Source organism: Dermacentor albipictus, chromosome 8 (genome assembly GCF_038994185.2).
Source record: "Dermacentor albipictus isolate Rhodes 1998 colony chromosome 8, USDA_Dalb.pri_finalv2, whole genome shotgun sequence".
In the NCBI taxonomy this organism is placed as follows: domain Eukaryota; kingdom Metazoa; phylum Arthropoda; class Arachnida; order Ixodida; family Ixodidae; genus Dermacentor; species Dermacentor albipictus.
Window position 1 is genome coordinate 130,741,855 of NC_091828.1, and position 16,535 is coordinate 130,758,389.

The window sequence follows — 16,535 nt, forward strand, 5'->3', positions numbered from 1 at the left end:
GGTGAACCATGAAATAAGACGAATCCATGCAGTCCACTACATTTGCTTGAAATGCCCATTGCATGTCAACCACAAACTATAAGTTTACCAAATTATATACAGCTCAGTTGAATAGATTTATGAATAGTCTGTATTAAAGGAAATAAAATCATTTGAGCCGCTATTCTTATTCACATATTTTTTTCACCCGAGATACAGAAAAATGCTAATATTTGATTCAGTATTCAACCTCGCATTGTTCATATATTTGCATTTGATTCAATTTGTTAATTTCAGCGTTCAAATTTGAATGCCACTATCGACAAAAAATGATTCAAATATTTGTTGCATTGCTGAAGCTTGACCACAGACAAAAGAACACTCGTAGAAGCAACACGATGCCAGATGGTCAAAGGACTCTACAGCTTAGATTTGGTAATTTAGGTGCCTGCAGCAGACACTGCCCACCTCCTCCCTTCAGGACCCATTGAGGCTGCAGAATCACAGAGCACTCATTAGCTGACAATGCTCCTGTGTCTGCAGTGACATCTGCTCCGAATGCTTTTAGAACCTCAATTAGCTTGAGTCAGTCTAATGAGGAGTGCCTGTTGGCAAGGGACTGTGCTCGTCACCCTGGGGAGTTTAATCGAACAGAGTGCTCCAGGTGATCCTCTTCCAAAGTCTTGTCATCTGCTAATTAGAGCAGAATCTGCCATCGACAGCCAACTGTGCTCCCTCAAAGCTAAACATACAAAGGCACCCTCCATGGACACAGTGGGTCTGGTGGGATACCACACGTAGTTGCACTACGTTAATTACATTGACTACAAATTAATTACATGTGACTTGCCAGAGATACATGAAAAAGCAGCATATTATTTACTGAATTCTGTTGATTATAAAACATGCAAAGCAATGTTATGCTCAACTATCAAATACAAATAAGCTTTTACAAAAGGGTAGAAACAGTGTAAAAGCTTCTGTAGTCCACATAATGATGTAGTGGTAGAGGTAAATGATAACTTCTGATTTGTTTGACACATCTGCTGTGTGTGTTTACAAATATCAATCTGGATAATCCAGTGCTTAGCATTGCAACAGCAATTAGTACAAATAATTGTTTTGCAAAGCAATTGAACATAGGGTTGGGCCATGCCAACCCTATGTGCACTTGCTTTGTTACTTACACATCAGCGAGGGATTGATGCTTACTCAGGTTGAAAAGTAATCCCCCAACTGACTCGGACAAAATACTGTCTTAAGAAAGCTCTCTTTGTTCACACGAAGAACCTCAAACGCTTGATGTGATCTTTTGAATTACGATTTAACCAAACATCATAGGATAAAGTTTTGCTATCGACTAGCACAAGGACTTATTGTGACTATTATGAAACACTGTGCAATGGTTTATGTCAGTGTATAGATATTCCATTGGGTTCAGTATACAGATGGCCAACTGCATGCTTGATGAGAAATGAACTTTGTTCTGCTGCTGAAAAGGTGGTCTAGGATACATCAGTCACTTTTACAAAAGCATGGCAGAAACTGCCACTGCTCAAATAGTTTCTAAGAGCAGTTCTGCATAAATGGTTTGCCGATTTTGTACAACTAATAAGCTAAATGCCTAACAGAGTATTTGGAGCAAAAGTCGCCACATTGTAGTTAGCAATAAACAGTGCCCCAGTAAAAAAATTTTATTCCAGGGTTTTGGGTGCCGAAATCACAATATGATTATGAGGCACGGCGTAGTGGAGGACTACAGTTTAATTTTGCCCACCTGGTGTTCTTTAATGTGCACCCATTGCACGGGCATTCTTGCATTTCACCCCATCGAAATGCAGCTGCTGCGGCTGGGATTTGATCTCGCACATTCAGCCGTGGCAGTCTAATGCCAAGTCCACTACACCACCATGGCAGGTAACACTTCACTGAAATGTTGCCAGTATGCAACACTTTATTATAAGTGCAGTGCATGCTCTTTTCAGCAGCAAACTGTTAGCTAAAAGGAGGATGTTGATATCCTGTTTTGTATGATCAGTTCAACGATACAGCCATTCTCTGGCCTGAGCAAACAAGAACTCCATATAAGGCTCCACGAAAACAAGTATATTGGATGTTTTTTGGTGCTGCATGCAACTTCCTTATTGATGTAATTGCTATTTACAAACAATGGAAAAGTAACCAAGAAATGACATGCAGATAACTATATAGCTTAGAAAAACTAGGGTATAAGGAAGGCACTTGGTTTCATATATGCTGAACCCTATTATACTGGCATTTTCTTAGTTGATTGTGACTAGGACCACTTATACAGTGGCTTAAGAAAAAGGCAACAGTTGTCCACCCAATGAATGCCTGAGCTGTTGTTCTGCAGTTATACATGCTACACTGTAGCATCTGTTTCACAGCATATGCGAAAGAGTTCCTGATCCGGAGGGCCTGAGGCTGCTGGATGAGGCATTTATTGTAGTTTTCAGATATGCCCCTACCAAAATAATTTTTGTTGCCACACGCTAGTGGTGGCATGGCACAGTGGTAGGCGAAACGCGTGCGACCCGGATGTCAGGAGCACATAACTCACTTTGAACTTTGTCAGCTTCCGCCCCCGACCGCATTTGTTTTCCCCACGAGGAAAATAGTCTCAAAGGCTGTGCGGCTGGCTGCAGGCACCCAGAGCCCGCCACGTGGAGGATGCTTAGTGCGAGAAAACGCAGTAGGCAACTGGGTGCAGCCGGGATATAACTCCGGCCGGCAGACGCGCCGCTTCCAGTAAATCTAGTTTGCCACACTAACCGGGAGGAAAACAGTAGGAATAATGCAGGCAGGTTGTTTCCTAGGCGGATGCAGAGGGAGCGTGCTGCAGTACCGTTAGTGGGTTGTGGCAGGGGTGGCCGAGAGCGCAGCTCAACTCGATCAGTCCATTTGCGCACCGCAGCGCCCACCAGGGGGTGCCGCAAGCTCTGCCCACGATGAACTAACAAAAGCTGCCTTTCTTTCGCGTTTGCAACGGGCCAAGCTGCCGGGTATTCTGGGAGCCGGCCCACCAATCTGCATGCAGCGACGCTGTGCACGGGCCTTTTATACGCGCCCGCTAGCAAGTACCCCCCCCCCCCCCTCTCCCATCTAGCTCCCTGGGCCGCCAGCGTTTCGTTAATGAGCCGAGTCGTGCATTTGTTAGAGGTTCCAAGATGGCGGCGCGGAAGCGAGGGCGGGACTAGTGGAGAGTGGCTCGAGCATTTGAGCGGTAGTGCAGTTTCTTCTCCAGCGCGAGGCCATCGTAACGGCTGCCAGCGATGCGGGGGGGCTTCGTGATGAGTGCGCCGCTAGCTTTTATTAACTTTCCAGAAAACAATGCTCCTGGGCGCGCATCATTCAGTAGCACAGCCCCAGGGCGTCACCTTTCCGCACGCATTGTGCGCATGCCAGAACACTGGGGATGTGCGCATCACGGACAGTCGGGAACGGCAGCAGCGCCGAGCTAGCGTGAACATTGGCGCGCGTGCTTAGAGAGCAAGCTCCGTTCCTTCCCCCCCCCCCCCCAAAGAGAGGGAGAGGTGAATGTGGCGAGCGTTTTGCCGGGATGGTTTAATAACGACATTTAGTACGAAGGACGGTACAGAAAAAAAGAAGGGATAAATAAAGAAAGCAATGAAGAGATTGCGGCGCGAAATGAGAAATTCGCTATAAATCTCATTATGAACGAAAAACCGTGCGCGTTCGGCGCCATCTTTCATTACTTTTCATTCGCAGACGGAGCGTCACTGCGCGGTGCTGCATCGTAAGACCGTGCGCCTAGCGGGACAATATCGTTTTGCTCCTCGATACTTTGGCATGAGCGAAAAGGAGATGAATGGCAAGAGGACAAATTCCTCGGTCGTTAATTTGTTTCGGTGTATATATATATATAGCGCTCCTAACGCGACGCCTGCGCGGAATAATGCCGGGGCGGAGGGCTTTTTCGTGAGCGCGGAAGTCCGCGGTGACCGTAATTATCGCTCGCTGACTGCCTCTGTCGAGTCTCGGTCATTCGCATGGGTCATCGGTCCATTACTGAGAGGCACAAAGCGGAGCGAAAAATAAAGAGAGCACGCGGGCTACGCCATCGGCGTCTAATTGCCAGTCGTGTCAACCCAGCTGACGGTCGCCCGAACGCATCCCGGGGCAGTATTCAAGGACCCACCACCTTGCGGGGGTTCACTTTTGCGAGGTTTGGCGTGACGTTGCGACGGGGTGGAGCGATTGCTTAGCAAGGCTAGACCCGCCTAGCGCCATGCTCCCATCCTTCAAGCCAGCAGGTCGTTAGCTCGATTCCCAGATCGGGCGCAGGTGCAGCATTGTGTTCTGTGTGCTTTCGTTTGCAGCTCTGACTTGCCTGATTCGTGCCGTGTCACCACTGCACGAGATCCGCGCGTCCGGCGAGGTTTCAGGGGGTTCGCGAGTGCCCTACAGCGCTTCGTTTGGAACGAGTCGGCGACAACCACTTCATGCCTACAATGGCTACTCGCCTATTCACCCCGAGAGAATCACTTCTCTCTCTCTAAATGTGTTTCTTAGGTTTATATTAAATTTCGGTGTCTTTTAATACAAAAGTCACAAATAACAGTTGATATAAGGTTTTTAAAGACTATACAGCTTTTTTTTTTTAATAAAAGACGCTGTGAGCGTAGCGAACACGTCGCGTTTATGGAGTGGAGTTCCTAGGCGAGGCGGACATACTTTGCTACTGTTAACGCGAATTTGAGCGACTAATTAACAAAAAATTAATTCTCTTTTTCTGAGTGCCTTGGGTGTTCTTGTTTAAATTTTGGAGGCAGTCTGATTTTAGTACATCCCCATTTTTTTTTATTTCCTTCAACATCGCACACAGACATATTCGTAATCGAAGTTCCACGCTCAATCCAGGCAATATTGGCACCAAACGCGCCGGAAGCTCAGAAAAGGCAGCCCCGCTATCATGTCTCGTGACGAAAAGCGCGATGAAGTTTTAAACTGAACGTCGCGGCCAGTAGCGGCAGGTACTGACACGGTGCGTCTTGCCTCTCAAGCATCTTCCGCGATGTGCCGTGACATGACATCATTCAAACAACGTCACACTGTTTGTTACGAGGTGTTTACGTCTGACGTAGCAGCGGGGCACGCCCGGTTTCTGCCTGGATTGAGCGTTGAAATTCGATTATGAATATCCTGCATTAGGTGCGATTTTAATTATTTAAAGAAAATAGGTGTGCACTAAAAAATGCACTCCCATTATTATTATTATTGTTATCTAATTAGTAGGGCCCCTGAGGTACGAATAAGAGTTTAACGAATTTTTGTTATTAGTCTTCTGAAACTCACGTTACTACTGGCAAAGTATGTCCGCTCTGCCAAGGAACTTCTCTACAAACCGCCACCTTCGCTAGGCAATGCCTGCATATAAAAAAAGAATGCATCGACGATTACGATATTCCCTAGAGCGAAATTTGAGCGCAGCTTTATGTGTGTTTTCATTTGGCGATATATTGGCTAGCCACGACAATCTATCTCGTGCGGCACGTTGTAAATGAAGCGAAGTACGGCGCGACTGCCGCGCGAATCTGGAGACTGCAAGAGCCAGCGCGTGGGTTACGCAGGCTACAGCAGCCGCCGACAGAGCTCCCAGACAACACGCTAAAGCCCCGACGCGCGCCACCCTGGTGCCATCTCGCAGCCGTTGTCGCCGCACTACGCTTTTCTCGTCACGCTTTCGCCATACCCTCCTCCGCATTCCGCGCTGTGGGTCCGCTGCACCCTCCTCTCCGCTTTCCTCCTCGCCTCTTTCGTCACGAAACCACGTCACGAAGCACAGCTCGTGACGTGGCGTCGTAGCTAACGGGAATTTACGGGCCGTTTCGCTGCTACAAACGACGGACGCCGGCTTCTTCGTTCAACGGGCCATTTGGCGCTTTCGCATCAAAAAGAAAAAAAAAAGGGTAAATCGTCGGTTTTGCTCTGAATGTCGCAGGCCAAGAGCGTCAAGAGGCGCATCTTGCCGACTACCAGGATGCTATTCCAGACAGCGTCAAATTACGTCATATTGTGAAATTCTGTAAAGGCGGCATCTTGAATCAATCAGAGAGGCTGCAGCAGCATTGCGTGCCAATAATAGCTGACAATATGGCGGATTTGACAATAAAAAAAATACTAGAGGGAACTACAGGAAGCGTAGCATGGCGGCCTAGCCTGCATGGGAATAATGGGATAGTGCATATTTACGTAAACTTCACCCTTATGACCTCAAACGGCGGTATGACTGTAAATAGATTATAAAGAAACTGCGTCATAAATGCAGCCGTTCGTATTACGCATGTGCGCACACTTTGCCTCGCTTTTTAAAGAAAACTACGATTGCCAGGTAATTGATATAATTGCCAGGTAAAGGTATAACTCAGCAAGAACATCTGCATGGCAGGGCTCTAGTCCTGACAAATTCGCCGACACGAAACATTCTCGGAAGACATCTGTATGAGAATCTGATGATGATGATGATAACTCTGACGCGAATGACATTTGTGAAGGTTTTTTTTTTTTACACTTATTCTGCAAGGCCTCTTTAGTTTTATACTATATGACATATTACAAGGCATCAGGCGTTTATTCAGAAGGCTCTGCACTAAAGCACTGGATGGGGCAAGGCCACCAGGCCAAAAACACTATACTCGTCTTCCTTGCCTTCATCTTCGTGTGTACCAACGCGCCGTTAGAATATTATAAGCCACCGGTACATAATCAAGCTCAGGTGGCACGCATGCATGCACGCACACACCGGAAACATCCGTGTTACATTTAACGTGTCAGATTCGAGCCCACACAACACGTGCAATCGTTGCTTGAAAACGAACTCACTGTCCCCTCAATATCGTTCGTGACTGTGCAGTCGGTCATCGTATTACTGAGCTCATGGGCGCGTCTAAATATGCATATACGAAGGGATTAAGGTCGAAAGTATTCTGCTGGAGTTTGAAACACCGCAACGATGCGACAGCACACACCCTGTAGTCTTCAACGCAATTCGTAACAACCTCACGCGCGAAACATGAAAGCATAACACAACAAGCACTCGTTGAGGCACACACCAGAATAAATAACATGCAGCCAGCTTGCTAAAGCAAGACAATCGGTAAAACCGACTGTGTCTGGTTACTTACTCCATTATGACTGCAAACATTTGAAACACATTGGTCAGTCCTTCACCGATTGCCTGTTATTTCGTTTTATAAACATTGCTTCCAGCAACTGCTTCATGAGGGTGGCCCCGAACACGTACGTCGCCAGAACAGGCATCAGGAAAAAGGAAAGGGATTTCGCGCCCCTAAGCGACCTTCCGAAAAGTCAGCATGCGCTCAACGAAGTTGTCGTCACCCCCCACGCGTTCCCCAGGCTATCCCCAGCCCGCGGTTACTCTAGGCCCCGGCCTCTACCGGCTGCCGCTGGATCGCTAGTGGAGCGATCACTGGCCTCGGCGTGCCAAAGTCGCGAAACAATTGCAAGAGAGGCCGTAAAACGTTATGGAAGAAGAGTTCCTTCATCCAGAGCTTGGTGCGCGTTCTCGTGTCCCCGACCGTCCTAGTCGAGCGGGTGCTGTGTTCGACAGCGAGCGTGGAGAACCAGCACATGCGCTGCGCGCACAATGGCGCGAATCGGCGAACGTACGTGGCTTACCTCGCTCTCCTCGCTGAGGACATCAACTCCGACTGGGAAGGCATTGATGCTGCGATAAAGAGGATGTCCGTCCACGACGAGGTAAGCGCACTTGCAGCGGCTATCGCGTTAACAAACGCACGGATCAAAACTCCGCGCACTGTTCGACAGTTATTGTTAGCGTTGTTACAAACGGACAAACGTTGGCGCCATAACCTCCATTAATTCAACTCCTGCGGCGCCGAAGCCTGGAGGAGATGCTGCTAATCCCTAGAGTATGGTCACCGCCGTGGCAAGCACTGCTTTCCAAGTGGTGCGTACGGTCGTCGCTGATTGGTTCGTCTGAGAGGCGCTTTCTAGAACCCGAGATTTTCCGTATTTTGTTTCCTCGTTGAACATCTGATGTGCTCGACAATAGTGAAGCAAACATGCAGACGTTCTGTAGCACTTTAGCTACGAGGCTGTAGGTCCGCGTGAGTATAAATCACGAGTATAGGTGAAGCCGGTCTAGAACGTATGGCTCACCACTCACATAGGATAAATAACCACTACGTTACCTTGTGATGTGTTGCAATATGTGATAGCTGCTGGCTTCTCTGACCGCTACGGGAATGCTGCATAGTCAGGTGTACCTAGCTTTCTTTTCCGTGGTGCGTTTCGTTGTTTAGGCCATCGTTGGCCGTAACTGGCCAACGAAAGTAACTGGGGGCCCGCGCCTTTGCCATAATAGGCGCGCAACTGGGCGAAATAAGAGAGCTCGTCAACAGGAAAAAAAAAGAAAACGCATTTACGTACGATTGTGTGCCTTTTGTTAGCGCCTGTTTTGTCATTATATTGATTGCTTTGAGGAAGTGCTCGTGTCGCTATCATTCAGGTGCCTGCATCCCGTGCGCTGTAAATATGTGCATACGCCGACTAGTTAGATAACTATTGGCTCACAGTGGCGAACTTGTGCTCATTTACCTCGCGTGTTTGTGCAGTGCGTTGATTGTTTTGTTTATTTGATACGTTACCTTTTGGCATACGCTTTCAATATTTCATTGTCAAATGCCTAAAAGAAATGGCATGAGGAAATGAGCATCTCCGTCTCTCAGTATCGTTTTTCTGCCTCCGCCCCCTCACCCATTTTTTTGTTTTTGTTCGACGCGGTTGCTCTTTTGTCTTGTCGGCGTCGCGCTTGCGAGAGGCGATATGAGAGTGATGTGCTAAGATGTAGTACCAGCCATGGCATCTATCGGTAGGCGCACGCACTAACTCTGGTTGGCCGAGAATCAATGCCGCGTTCGAGCTCGCGTACAGTTTTCGCTCTCTTGTGCTCTTCATGTGCAGTACCTGTTTGTGATGATTTCAATTTGGATGGTGGCGCGCTGTCGGAAAAGGCTATGACTTTCTTCAGCACGTCATATAACGGGGTGAAGTTGAATACTTGTTGAGTGCGCTGATGGCCAAGGGGAAAAACGGGACAGAAGTCATTCGCTCGCTGTGTGTCGTACGGTCACTTGTTTTTGTTTGCACTCTTGCAAAGAGCAAGAGTTCATATTAGTGATAAATGTTTTCGTATCCATCACCTTTGACTCTTGCTTCGCTTCATTTGTAGGACGCGAAAGGAGGATGCTGAGTATAAACGCTGAATTAATTTATTTGTGCTTGTTAGAAAGAAGGACATTCTCGAAAGCTTCGCATTTGTTTCTGTGACGTTTCGCTCCTAGAGGTTACGTATAATAATTGTAGGCTTTCACGCGCCGAAGCAGCGTTCTGCAAACCTTTCAATGGCTAAAGCCAGCGGTTGCAGGGTGACCAGACTACAACGCAGCCCAACGCTTAGGAAAAAAAAATATATAAAGCAAGAAAGGAAGAAGGAAAAGAATACGCGTTTGGGCTCGTATTTGCAGAAGTAATGGTATAGACTGGTTCGTAAGGACTGCTGACAGCCAATTGTGATAGTGCACGGACATATTGCGTTCTAAAAGAAACTACTATTTGATTCATTTCTGGCACTATTTGATTCGCGCTCGATTCGGTCTCAAAAGTTGCTATTCACAAACCCGCAATTATTAGCGAAGGCAAATAGCCGAAACAGCACTTACGCCACAAGTTCAGCCCCTTGCAGTCCTTCTGGCGTGAAGGTGTGACCGCGATGGCTCCCTTGATTGTCGCGGCGGCTGGGAAGCGAACGTGTTGTTTTCAGCCACCAGCGCACAGCAGCACGCTTTCGTGTTGTTCGATATGTTAGTGACTTTGTGACCGGCAGCAAGGGGTGAAGCTTCTCCTAACCGTTTCGCGATTGACGCATCAGCAGGGACGGCCTGGTCAAGATACTGGGATGGGCCGGCGATTTGAAACTCCATCGTTTTTCTTTTTAACTCGTTCGCAATCGCCCGGCAAGTGCCGACGAAGTTGTATAAGTGCACGTGCCATTTCTGGTCGTCGCGTCTGTCCGCTGCTACTTCTGTCAGCACTCTTGAAAAGAAAGAGCGACGGGTGGTCATTCTTTCATAAAAAGCCTCCAATGAAATCCTGAGGACTTCGGGATCGTTGAAGTAGAAGCTCTGACACAAACGTCGCTTTTCAAAAACACGTGCGTGCGTTCTGCCTCGGGCATTTTTTACTGCGGAGTGGGTAAGGGGATTTCCTCTACGTCCCGTGTGCTGACATGTGCGCCCTAGGTGGAGTGTATCAGCAATGTTCCTTGCGCTTTCCCCTCGTGTTCCTCCTATAGTCTTGAAATTGTTGTCGAAGGCGGCGCGCAGAAGAATGCAGGTACACGTGCCCGGGAAGCGGAAGACGTCTCTGGATTCGGTAAAAACGTGCAACATCGTGAAAATTGCGAGGCGTACAGAAGTGATCACCAGAGTTAGGCAGCAGAAAGTAGTGAAACGTTTTGCCTACGCTCATGTCGCGGTTTGTCTTTTCGTCGTAGTATTTAAGGCGTGCGCAATTCTTTTAAAATGTCCTGGAAGCTTTGCTTCGGTTTGTGCGAGTTTGCGCCGTCGTCTGCGCACTCCCTCGCTTGCGTCCGGGGGAGGGACACGCTTTCACAAACACGATGCGGCTACTAGTTCCATTACGGAGGATCTACACATTTATCTGTTGCTGCATCCGGTAAGCCGCGGCGAACTGTCTGGCACTTTCTTTTCATTTCGGGAGTATTTGTCGGAAGGCATATGGAAAATAAATGAAAGATAAATAAAAGCTCGTAAGTCTGCATCGTGCGGGAACTGCAGCAATGTTTCCTTACACTTACTGCCCGTCACCCAACGGGTGTTGTTTTCAGCTACATCTAACTTGAGCCTCTCAAGATCTTAAGTCTGATCGCCCTCGTTTTAGGGCACAACCAAAGCAGCTGTCCAGTGTTGCCGGAACCAAAGGCTTTCATGTTCACTTGGATATTACTTGTCGGACGGTCGCAGAGTCCGTCGAACAGCGAGGGCTCTGCCTGACGGTTTGAAACGTAGAGTGACGCCCTCGTCCGTGACCATAGAGCACGCAAGGTTCGTTCGATTCGCCCTGAACTTCGTGAACTAGTTCCCGATTGTTCAGTGCCAGGTCTTGCCCGTGTAGAACCGGCGCTGCAGGCCTGGGCCACCTCTAGCTCGGACGAGTGCAAAGAAGGCTGTGAACTGTTGGTGCACCAAGCCTGCGCTGCGTTGGACGAACGGCGACGTGCAGGTGCCGCCATGTTGAATAGTCATGTCATCTCAACCACCTAATCTGTAAAAGAAAGCCCTTAATATTGCAGCACTGACGTGTTCAGCTTCCACGAAACTCTATCTCTCTCTTTCCTGAATAAATTCGGAAAGTGTTGGCGAACCGAATGGCCTTCCCGCATGGAAACATAATTTGTAGGAGGCAGATGTTTTGCCCCCCACTGTTTAGGCAGTGATTTGTTCAGCGAGTGGGACTTTATCAGTATGCTTGTCAATCGTCACTAGTAGCTTAATGTATAGTAGGACTGGACTGCTCAGTGAGCGTGCGGTGGGCTCGGTGGAGTGGAAGCATCGGGTACCTTCTCTCCGTCCAGTCGCGTCATTTATCCCCCTCGGCAGCGTTTGGGATACGTGACGTGCCTCCAGCGCGAGTAGTATGAACGTAAGACATAAGTTAGGATCGCTGGTAGAGGCCGTCGCCTTTTCAGTTGACATAGACTGCTGCCACCGATGATGATGACGACGTGAACGACGATCAGCACTCCCTCTGAAGTGGCCTCCGCGAGTCTTCTGTCGCCTCCGACAGCCTGGCCATCGCCATAGCCTGCTTTTCTTTCGTTCTTCCTTCCTTCTTTTCTTTCCTTCTTTTTTTTTTCTTTGTTGTTTCCCGTGTTGCTCCTGAGCAGTTTGACGCGCATTCCAGCTTCGAGGTGCATAAAATACGAACAAATGGGATCCAATCAAAAGGCCCTCTCACACATACTACTTACTGTATGTCTGTCTTCGGGTGAGCGGATCTGACACGGTGGCCCTTCGGCGAATCCAGATCCATATCGGACGTCGGAAGCCCTCGGGCAACATTCGGCTCCGACGAGCGGCATCTCTTCATTGAATGTTTCTTTTTCCCTTCCTCTGAGAGAGGCGCGTTCTTATTTCACGAGTCGGGCGGACGTCGCCGTGTGACGAGCTTTTCTCGAGCGCGCCGCAGTTCGAGAAGAGAGATGACGAGCGAACGTGACTCTGCTCGGACCTCACGTTGTCGCGGCCACGTTGCTGCTAACGAGGATTGACATCACCGTTGGACGTAGAGGAGGAGCGGGGAGAAGGAAATAAAACGAAATTAAAGCTTCCCGCGGACGCTTCTCATAGAAACAGTGCAGAATTGCGAAAGCTGCAGTCACCGTCACGCTCAACGTGAACGAACCTTAAGCTCCTTTTTTGCTTGTCCTGCAGATAGTGCTGGTGATTTCTTATTGGTTAGTTGGTCTTGCTCCCAAAGCATCCTTTCTTGGGTCTATACAAAAACCCGTATTTGTTGAAAGGCTAGGTCGCTGGAGATGTGTACGCTGTGCTCGGGTAAAGTGGTGGAGGCTGTATAGCTGGTGCGAGGTGTACTCCTACCTATATGTATAACGAATTTGTACAGCTGGTGCATCTTATGTAGACTTCAAGCACAGACTGTTATGCCTGCTTGTTGGCTTCTCGTTCTGTCTATAGAAAGTAAACTATTGGCAGTTGTCGTTAGCAATTCTGTTCGGAAGATGATAGATCGCGAATGCGTTTATAGTTTGACTTGGTTCGCGCTCATGTGAACTTGTATGTCGAGATTTTGGTGGATCCGTTTGGTCAGGCAAAATTATTAGAATGCAAGCAAATGACTGGACCATAGTCGAAATAGAATGGCGTTTCAAGAAGAGCACAGATCTCGAAACATAATTTTGCTTGGACTGTGACCTGCTTCTTTCCTAGCTGACAATCACGCGAGCTTGCGCCAATCGTTTCTGCTTTATTTGGCGGAACGTGCACTGTCGATGCATTGCAGGTATTATGTGTAATGGCACGCTTTGTTCTTCGCTCTGTGCCAGGTTCTTATTTTCGTTTCTGGCGTTGTGACTGTAACGAGTGCTGTGGCTGGACTAAGTTAGCACGCTGCCGACACATCGCGCTCACTGTGCGCATAACACAAAACGCTATGCCTGACTTAAGCGGTGTTTTATTCCGCGATTTTTCTTCTATACGCCTTTATTTTTTCTTCTTCTTTTGCGCATTCCTCAGTCGCTGGAGCTTACTTTTGATGAATGAGATAGCCGGCCCTTCGGTGGCCTACTTTCCCAGGATTCTCATCATTTATTAAACGACTAGAAAAGAAGTCTATTTCACGCTTTACTTTCCCATGCGTCCGGGCACGCGTATTCACAAGAAGCGCTTGTGAATACGCAAGAAACTTGTGGATTTCTTTTGAATTCACAAGAAACACTTGCGACAGAAAATTCCAGCCAGTCCTGACACGGGACACACTGCGTTAGCGAAGGCGGCCGTCCAATGGCAGGTAGTCCCCGCGAAGGTGAAGCTTTGTGAATGTGGCCCCCTGCTACGATCACGAAGAGACAAATTAAGTGCGCGGGACGCAAGCTGCTGCGCTCATGATTGTAAATGATGCAGTGAGCCAATTCTGCCGTGCATATATATGTGCATAGCCATATCAAACCGGTCGCAGGTTCGCCTATATATACTGGCAGCAGCGGCTGAATTTCAGTGAGTACCCCGTGTTTAAAAAATGCCAGATTCGATGATGCTTTCTGGCGCTCGTCACGCGTGCGCTTTTCTGTGCGCTTCTTCCACGGCTTTTCCCGTGTTCGTCACGTGCCAAGCGGTCAGAATGAATCCGCACGCCACAGCAGCGTCTCGCACAGCCGGCCTGTAGCTTTTATCCCGTATACAGCCCGGTAATCGAACACGCACACCACACCACACTGGTACGCGTCACGTGCGCTGTATCTTTGAAGGCGTCCTGTCACAACCTTAAGCAGAGCGAAGCGTTGGCTCGGGCTAGATGGTACTCCGCAACTCTTTTTAGATCTCTAGCGCAGAATTCTTGTACAATAACGAAAAACACAAAACGAAAGTAACAATAAGTGCGAGCTCCTAACCAACGTTTAACACGAACCACTTTGAATGCATGCACAGAGAAACAGCCGAAAAAAAAAAAGGAGAGAGAGAAAAAAAAAAAAGAAACGACTCGTGGTGCATTTATTGTTTTTTTTATTTTCCTTTTTATTTTTGTCTGGTGTTCCTCTGTGCATATAAAGATGATCGGCATAAGACCGGGTAATTACACCGAGCCGAGAAAGCCGAGTGCTCGTGTTGCATTCGCTGGCGTTGCATTCAGTTCACGATTAATTGTGCTCGACGCGCCAGGTAATGCCGCTGCGGGTTGTCAGTGGGACCGTGGACTTCGAGTCTTTCTTTATAACGGCCTGGGGGATTGCCCAGCGTGCGTCTAACTCTCACTGCGCGGACGGTTTGGTCTTGCTTTGCGTTCGTCGTAAGACTGGCCGCCGCGGTCGGGAGTCGAACCGGCGACCAGAAGGAATGGACGCAGCGCCACCGCGTGGTGTGTGTGTGTGTGTGTGTGTGTGTGTGTGTGTGTGTGTGTGTGTGTGTGTGTGTGTGTGTGAAGGGGGGGGGGGTTGACGCATTACTCTGTGTTTTATTAGTTTGCGCACATTGCATCGATAAAGATTATAGAACGCGAAATGAATACGAGCGCGGAGTAAACAGGGTTGCATTTTCAAATCGGGCCACGTTGACGTTTCAAGCCAATTAAAGAGGCCATATAGCAGGTGCGTGGGCCAGTCAGAGCCGACAAGGTGGCGAATTTAAGCCCACGGCAGAATTTGACGGTGTCCGAAATGGCACGCCACAATAAATGCGGCATTGTCTGTGGCATTTCGGGGGGCTTGCCGAATTCGGTCCGTGGATCTATTCGACGTCATTTATGGCTAGCGCATCGCTGCACCATTTTAGCGAGGCACGAATCCAGAGAGAAAGGCGATAAGGCCGAGGGAAATGGGGAGGCCCGTTCAGGGGAAACACGTCCAACTGTCATGTCATCGATACGCTTGAAGAGCTCGTGGCCCCGGAGGAACACGCGGATAACGAGAATGGCGCCCGGAGACGTCAGGGTGCGGATTTCGGGGCCGCTCGGGCCGCGGAAAAAAAAAAAAAAATGACGGACGGCCCCACATGGCGCACTTGTCTCCCTTATACGGGCTTCAGGGGAGCAGGTCTTCTGGCGAGGGTTCTCTTTCATGTTTCCTTTCATTTTTTTGCGTGCTTTTATCGATGGTGGTTTGCTTTGTTTTTTCGCCCGTTGTCTTGTTCGTGATCGGCTCTCGCGCTTTGCACATTCCTAGAAACACCCACCCCCTCGTGTGCTGTGGCGGAGTGACGACTTAACCGGGTGCGGAATTTACCGTGTTCCCCGAGAAAGGCCGCAAAAAAAAAAGGGGGGGGGGGGTGTTTTAACTAGACGCGGGACTCGTGCGGTTAGAAAATAGCGGCCAAAGTCGCTGTCTCAGATTGAAATTTCTCGGGCAGATGCGGCGCTCGAAGCACCGCAAGATATAGAACGGCGCAGGTTACACGAGAGCTCGTATTTAACTCGGTTTTATTACACGGCACGTTGTCGAAGCGTGCCGGCCAAGCGAGATTTAGTTTTATTACTTTCAGCTTTGCATTCGTCCTTCGGCGTTGTGTGTTTTGCTCTTACCGATGCGTTCTGTGCGCCGTGTTAACCGCGCCGCATCTGACTCGCCCTTTTCTCCTTTGCAGGTGAGTTGTTCTGGCCTCGGCGCGTACTCCGTCGACGCGTTACAGCGTCCGCACCACGTGAGTGTTGAGACATCCACCCGAGGTCCCACTCTCTAACTGGGCTGCCTTACGTGAACAGCCAACACCCACCCACCACAACATTGTGGGTGCTGTCTATCCGTCGTTATTCTCCGGCTTCAGGTTCAGATTAACTGATCGATTTCATGTTACAATAAACGGCACGAAAGAAAGGGAGGAAGCTCCCGAAGTAAGCACCGTCGAGGGAACATTCACTAAGGCTAGCATCCAAAGTAGGTAACACCAGTGCAGAGGACTTGGCAAATGCAAAGTTAGTAATAGCTACAACGGTTGCAGACATTGTTTACAAACTGCGATTACAAAGAAGAAAAGCATTCAGACTAACAGTGAAAGAAGCACAATTCAATGTGCGACAAATACGTGAGGTTTCAAGGCGCGCAAGTAAATATAACGAGGGAATTATGGCTTGAACTTAGATCATCACATGATTTGATGATAGTTGAAAGCGAGTTCCATGCCTATATTACAATGATAATAGCTGTAAATGTTCCTTAATTAGTGTTTACTGTAAGCAAGAGTAGGTTGCCTTGTTGAAAAAATCGCGTTACGTTTATTTCT

The 16,535-nt window shown here is 48.5% G+C and overlaps 2 protein-coding genes across 6 annotated transcripts in view; one reads left to right on the forward strand and one right to left on the reverse strand.

Annotated features, from left to right (window-relative positions):
- LOC135898264 (solute carrier family 22 member 7-like) overlaps positions 1-7,795 on the reverse strand; it is a 46,668-nt gene extending 38,873 nt beyond the window's left edge. The window contains exon 1 of the mRNA XM_065427112.2: positions 7,660-7,795. The gene's annotated coding sequence lies outside the window, so the exon portion shown is untranslated. The remainder of the gene's footprint in view (positions 1-7,659) is intronic.
- LOC135898265 (RNA binding protein fox-1 homolog 3-like) overlaps positions 1-16,535 on the forward strand; it is a 571,669-nt gene that overhangs the window by 94,805 nt on the left and 460,329 nt on the right. The gene's annotated exons all lie outside the window — the stretch shown is intronic.